The following is a 7,026-nucleotide window of genomic DNA, read 5'->3' on the forward strand; positions in this document are numbered from 1 at the left end:
CTTTGCTTCTTTGGGAGACCAGTATCTGCCTACAAGTTAAGTTTGTCTTCCCAACCACTACTTTAAGGCATTTGGTTATATAAGCTTTACAATAAAAAGAAAAAAAAAATAATTAAACTTGGACTACACATTTGTGTGTCATTTTAGAGGTGGGATCTTATGATCATTTAGAAAGTAATGTATGTGATATTTCATTTGTTTCTTTGGTATGTCTGAACTCGTTAATAATTGGGATTATCTTCTCTGCAGTTTATATTTGAGAATAAAAATCCTCACCAATGTCCTGTTTCACCGTGACTGAATGGAAATGTACCTTCTTGACCTGGAAGGCAATACGGCCCAGGTTCTTTTGTGTCAGTCAAATCAAAAGAGGAAAAAGATGGGTCTTCTGATCTTTCTGCAAAGTACATTTCCAGAGGCTTTTGGAGAAACTCGTCCTTCCTTGAAATGCACTTGACTGAAAAGATACTTTGAAAATATAGAGTGCAAACAACTCCTCCAGTGGTTTTGTGGGAGAAAAAGGAGCAGGAGGAATTCATCATACTTGGCTATACTGAGCATGGAATGCCTTCCTTCGGAAACTATCTGCATCAAGAATAGCTGTGTTGCAACTTACATTCCTGCAATGAAAATTTTTAAAAAGATCAGTTTAGACTTATCTGTAAGAATTTTACAAATTTTGACTAAATGTAACATTTCCATTAATGTGTTGCCAGTATGTTGAGGATAACTTGTTAGATAACATGGACTTAAGGGACCTGTGAACTGAATAATGGAGGCTCTTGAAGTAAAGTAGTAAATATCTTTTTCAGACTATGTGTTTACAGTTTTCTAACCCTTCCAGTGTTGGGCAATCAAAAATTTTATCTACAGTTTACCCTGACTTTTCAAGTCATAATCCTGTTTAAGGCCAGACAACAGGAATAAATGAAATCAATACAAAGAGCCACTCATTAATTTGTGCAATTTTTTTTGTACTCTATAGGCTATTTGTGAAATGAAATTAAGTTACTCTAATATGGTTTAATTATAGCTAGGCCAGATGAGACTTGGTATTTAAAGACAGGGAATGTGTATATTTAAAGAGATGAAACTCCTGTCACACTGGGAAGATAAAGCAAAAAAAGGATGATAAGATAGAGTGGTGTTTAGGTTCATGTCTGAAGCTGACTGGAGCCAGATGTTGGATTTAGATGTGGTGGTTGCTGGATTCTTATGAGCTTTCTGCTGCTGAGAGCGCACCAGAGTGGGGGAGAGAACTGCTCGGATGCCGTTGTGGCCATAAGCTATAAAGTACAAGTATAGTCAGTTTTCCTTCTTTTGAAGACCAAGTGAAAACCAGAAGCAACATGAGAAAGCAAAGGTTTGGGAATTTTTGGTGCAAAAGTGACTCACTGTGGGACATCTAAGTGGGAAAATTGGGTATTTCTAATTTTTGCAAAAGCCAGACAAATAAGAGGATGTTTATTAGGTCACATGTACAAATCAGGTACTTTTGAAGCTGGATGGGAGGAAAACCTTTTCGGTTCAAAACTTGTATCACAGCTTATATCTCATTCCTGGGTGAAGAAGAGGGAATTCAGAGACCCTCCTGGCCACCATGCTGAATACAGTCTCTTTGGGCTCTATAGGCTCTTTGAACCTACAGATCATCTCTTGCACATTTAATCAGGCATAATCTAGGAAGCTGTTGCACAAAACCACTAGCACCCACACAGGACCTACGGTAGCAAATATGAGAGGACCACTGGGAATGTCCTGACTCATTATTCTAAGAATTTCTTTCTCTATTAAAATATCTATTTAAATATTTCATGAGTTTTTATTTTCCTGGGAATTCAGCTTTAATTGAAGAGGGATATCTGAAAAATGGAAGTGATATTCCTGGGTCAGATGTTTGCCAGCACTATTAGTGGCTTTTTGAGAAGCTAGTCATGAGAACAAGCCTTCCTCTGTCACAGGTCCTTCAGTGTTCTCCTGGCCAAGCATTGGTAGATGTTCAGTTTCCTCAGGGAGCTTGAGTTTGGTCCCCTTCCACTTTCCTTCTGGCCTTGCTGACGCATTTTGAAGATGCATATTCACAAGTTAAGACATCACATATTGCTGTAGCACAAACAGGATTTAATATTAATCTTTGTTTACTCAACAGTGGAAGTTGTATTTATTCTAAGATCTGTTAAGTTTAATACTGATAAATTGAGCACTTTCTTAATGTATGTTCACATTCTGTCTTAGTCTACTATATATGTGCTATATAGATGTGGTGCATTTGCTTTATAAACCCAAAAATAAAGTCAAGAATAAAAAATGCTTTTGCAAACCAAGTAACTACTTTGTGAAATAATGGAACTTTGAGAGCTGCAGTTCATTCCATGGGTTCAGCTGATCTAATACATCACAAACCCTGACAGGGCACCTTTGATCCCCAGCTTTTGATTGTGCATTCCTTCAACTCTCACTTTGGTTCTGGTGGTGTTTGGATCTGTAACGAACCAGGCTGACTCACTTATCCAGAATAAAATTGAATAGATAAAAATGGGGGAATTTTGTCTTGGGTTAATGAGTTGAATTATCTTCACAAAGGGCCTGAGGAATGCTGAGCATAGTGAAGGATGATGGAGAGGGAGAATGATGACTCTTAGGTAGTAGAGATCTGTTAGATCTGCTTAGCTGCCTCTTCCACCTCCCCAGCCAGCACACCAGGATGTGGGTCTACAAGACTTCAAAGCACTCCAAGTGGGTCTTGCTGTCCTACCCTGCTGTGCTGTGACATGGTGCCCTGCTCTTTCTGTGCACCAGCACTTGTGTCCACTGTCCCTGTCATGAGCTGGTAGAAGAATATTCAGTACTTGTGTGATTTTAGTTAGGTCTATCCCAGTTTTGCATCTTGAGCTGATTCTTCAGGATGTCAAGTAAACACAGGTTGAAAAATGTGCAGAAAAGCTTGGGGATGCTGGATGTGATTGTGCTCTGACAGGGGTGGCTAAGATTACTTGAAACTGTAGGCTTCAGTGCTACAACAATCGGTTTTCTGCATTTTTGTTTCCCCCTTGCTGCCGCTTTGTTTCCTCTTTAGTGAATTTGAGAGGCACAGTTAAATTTTCTGACTGATCAGTAACTGACTGATTTTTCATCTGTACCAAACCATGTGTCTACAATGGACCTAACTCTGATATCTGGGTTGCAAAACTCTCTTTGTACCTAGAAGATGCTGAGAGCAGGCTACAAGAAGGTGACTATATCTAAAGAACAAAGGTATGTTAATAATTGTAATAAAATCGTATACAGGCATGACAACCAAAACCCAAATCACCAACTCATGTTTGCTCATCAAAAATATCTGCAGCTGGTCTAAATAATTTGACGAGGTACAGAAATCAGCAAACAATTTGTCATAGACTCTGACAACACTAAATCAGATTGTAAGAAATGGATGGACCTGTATTTCCAGGCTGATCCACATGTCAAGTACAGTGCTGTGGAAAAGTTCCAGCACTGTTTCCATACGTACCATAGATCATACTTTAACTGCTTGCTACTTTGGGCATACTTCTTGTAATAAGGTCTCTGTACTTGACTGACTTTGTGGTGCAGGTGATACCACGGTGAACTGTGCACACCTCCTGTGTGCTTGGGACTGCTAAAGGCCATTGGAGAACTAGAGCAGACATTGTCCCTGATTTAGCAGTAAAACCTGTTTTCATTACTAGGTCTCAAGTCCTGAAGACAGCCCAAATCCTCCAGCACTGGAGCTTTCAATAAGACATTGTTTGTTCTGCTGCACTGTCAATAAGATGCCATTACTTTAACTGCAAGATAAGAAAGGATTTGTTAATGGCTCCTCTTGGGGGATGGTGACATTTTTTTTTCCTTTATGGATCACTGGGGAAAAAATACAGGAGCAGGCTGACAAGGAAAGAAAATCAGTTTGGCACTTTTTTTTTTTTTTTTTTTTAAATTTATGCTTCTCAGTAAGAGCTTTAAGTTATGAAAAACACAAATTCAGCCTTTTTCTTTTATTTGTAGTCATGTGCAAAACCAGTGATATAATGTTCAATGTTCAAGTGCATACACCTTTTTAAGAGATAAAAATAAATACTTCAGCATCTTTTAAAAAGAAAGCTGCTGTGAGCAGTAACAGGTCTACAACCTATCATTAATCTGGAGGTACAGTACTCCAGGAGAGGCAGATCAGTTTTTGCCTTTCCCATGTCTAAGTAAGTAGTTACTGATTAACAGCAGATATGGCAAGGAGTTTTCAGTCCTTGCTTCGGCATAGTTGTCAGCGCTGTAATCCAGGGGCTGTGTGTTTGGCCATGGGGCTGCTGCGGCCCTCGCCCTGCATCCTCTGCCTCTGGCCAAAACCTCCTGCAAATCCCCTTGTCTGCTGTCAGCTCTGTCCCAGGCTGCTGTCATGAAACTCCCTCATCGTCCTGGAGCTTTCAGAGTCTAGGTGACATTTTGGCAATCTCTGATAGAGCAATGCCATATTTTTTTGCAAAAGCACATTTAGGACAATGACAAAGGACCCGATCCTGGAAGTTTTTAGCCATCTTTATGATCTTCTATAAAGTTAAAGATATGAGCACAGACAGCATGTCTGAACTTGGAAAATTCTCTTGGCTTCAGGTGAAGCCTGAGCTCAGAGCACAATAGGTACACCTGAATAGGGATATTCCGAGGACACAGAGCCGGTGCCAAGACCAGACCTGCTTGTTTGCAGTTGTGCAGGGCATTCTTAAAGGCACAGCCCTGCCCATTCATCTGTGTAACCAGCTTAGGCAGGCAGGCAAGCCCGTCTTTTTTAAACTCATTAAAATAACTGTGGAATGAGGAGCCTGTTTGGCTGTGTTTTGGTAGATTTTTCAGGCCACAGGCTTCTCCGAAGCTGGGCTACTTCTGCCACCATCTCATCTCTACTTCCCACCCTGCAGGACCCTCTGTCAGGTTGTCTGTATGGTCAGAGCCACCCGTGCCAGCACATCCATCCATGCGGCCACACTCCCCTGCCCAGTGGACAGCTGCACAAACACGGGGGCTGGCAGGAGGCAGCTGCAGGGTGGCGGGGAGAAGGCAGAGCCTCTGCCTTCTTATGCTGGCATGGCTGCCAAAATATTTTCACAGGACAAGTAATCTTAACCCCTGGCAGCCTGGGTACTCTGAGCTCTATAAAACCCAAGAGCATGACAAACCCCAAGCACCCTCAGTCCTCAGTGGAGGGGATGGATGTTCAGGGCTGAATGCCAGGCTGGGGGTGTCGGCCACAATTTCCATTGGCTTGCCTGGCTCCAGCAAGCAAAGATCCTGCAGTGCCCATCCAGAGAGGCTCAGTTACTGCTCACTCAGAGCAGCCAGACCGGTTTAGAAAATGACTGCATGAACGAGCACAATACAGCTGTAACAGGAGACCAAGTGGGATCCCAGAGAATGGGAGGTAAGGTGATAGCTGCAGGTGGCTGTGGCTCCCAGCACACCTTATTTAGGCACTTGTGAGCATCGTAATTCCTCAAAAATCTGAGAAATTATATGACAGGTTTACATGGATACTATACAAGTACCTAACATCCCTTGCCTTGATATTACATTAATGCTGTCAGAGCTGGTTATAATTTCTCTTGTGTTGAACAATTTAAGATATGAGTTTCTCTCCCCACCTTGTCCTCCCTCCCCCCAGCTCTCTCTTCATGTGGTTTTTGGTGTCCTGACCTGTGCCTGTGGCACTGGGGAATGCAGTGGGATTTTCTCCTTTGTCTGTGTTGTGTTCTTTTCCTTCTTTTTTCTTAAGCATTTAGGATATTACCAGAGCTTACATATTTTTAGAGAATAGAGACTAGAGAATATAGAATAGAGAACGAATCTTGATACAATTGATACAATTCCTAAATATAATTTTAATCTCAGCAATTAGCATTGTTTTTACAGGATGTGAAATGTTTTACAGGATGATTGTCTTTACCGAATGCAACAGAAATTGTAGAAAGCAATTTTAAAATACGCTTGTTTTGAGGCACTTCTAGCTTGTAAATAAAAACCACTTTCTTAAATTTTCCTAAAAATAATTTTTACTATTATCAGGCTATTAAAACACAGTATTCTCTTATGAGGAAAATATTTCTCCAAGCTGTGCTGAGGTTATTTATGACTAACTACATCCATATCTTTTCAGTGTTTTGCATACCTGCTACAGATCCATGCTTGAGGTCCACAAAAATGCAAATAAAAATAAAACTTGCAGCCACCATCACTTGCTCCCCTGTATGGGAAAAGCAGCCTTATGTAATAGACTGGCAATGACAGGTAGGCATAGCAGAGAAAAATCTAGACTTGGTGTGAATTGTTCATACCTTTGCTGACATCTCTGGTGATGTGCAGGCAGAGCACACTAACAGGGTTGGGTGTTCCAGGTGGGGCAGAGCACAGTGTGCTTTCATCTGGTATATACTGACCATCCAAAACAAGTACACTTCATCTGCTCTGTGACAGAAAGAATTACATTCTATCATCACCAGACATAAAATGCTATGCTTTGACTATTTGTATAATAAGCAAAAAAAAATAACTAAAGCCTGTTTGAATATTTTTAAATGTACAAGTCAATTTAAAACTGCACAAAATAGTCCTTGAATGGATTTGGGCTATGATAATAGTATATCTTTCTGCTTGTAGGACAATAATCCTTATTATGCCTTATTCTAAAGTTTCTTCTGTTCTTGCTTTGACAAAGCCAGATTGAAGCAAGAGTGGCAGGGCAGAGTGGGTGCTGGCATCTGTGAGACACAGTCCTTAGTGAGCAGAAAACAGGTCGGATGTGATAGTACTTCTGCATCTACAACTGTCATAAAGCTGTTGAAAGCAGATCCTGAGAATCTCTATGTGAAATAAAACCAATGCACCACAGTGCAAAGAAGGTCTGCATTTAAAATTACCCTCTAACCTTTCTGCTCTCTAAGTCTTAGGGAAGAATTTCCCCGAAGCAGAGAGCAAGACCAGAGCAGAAGCAGAAGAGGACTGATGGCTGGATGGCAG

At 40.9% G+C, this 7,026-nt stretch overlaps 1 long non-coding RNA gene across 1 annotated transcript; it reads right to left on the reverse strand.

Annotated features, from left to right (window-relative positions):
• Window positions 1-653: 653 nt before the first annotated feature.
• Window positions 654-6,465, reverse strand: LOC131573044 (uncharacterized). Its single transcript, XR_009276121.1, has 3 exons — window positions 6,345-6,465; window positions 6,179-6,253; window positions 654-2,103 (listed from the first exon to the last, which is right to left on the reverse strand). It is a non-coding gene; the product is annotated as an uncharacterized LOC131573044 (long non-coding RNA).
• Window positions 6,466-7,026: the final 561 nt, after the last annotated feature.

Source organism: Poecile atricapillus, chromosome Z (genome assembly GCF_030490865.1).
Source record: "Poecile atricapillus isolate bPoeAtr1 chromosome Z, bPoeAtr1.hap1, whole genome shotgun sequence".
NCBI classification, from domain to species: Eukaryota; Metazoa; Chordata; class Aves; order Passeriformes; family Paridae; genus Poecile; species Poecile atricapillus.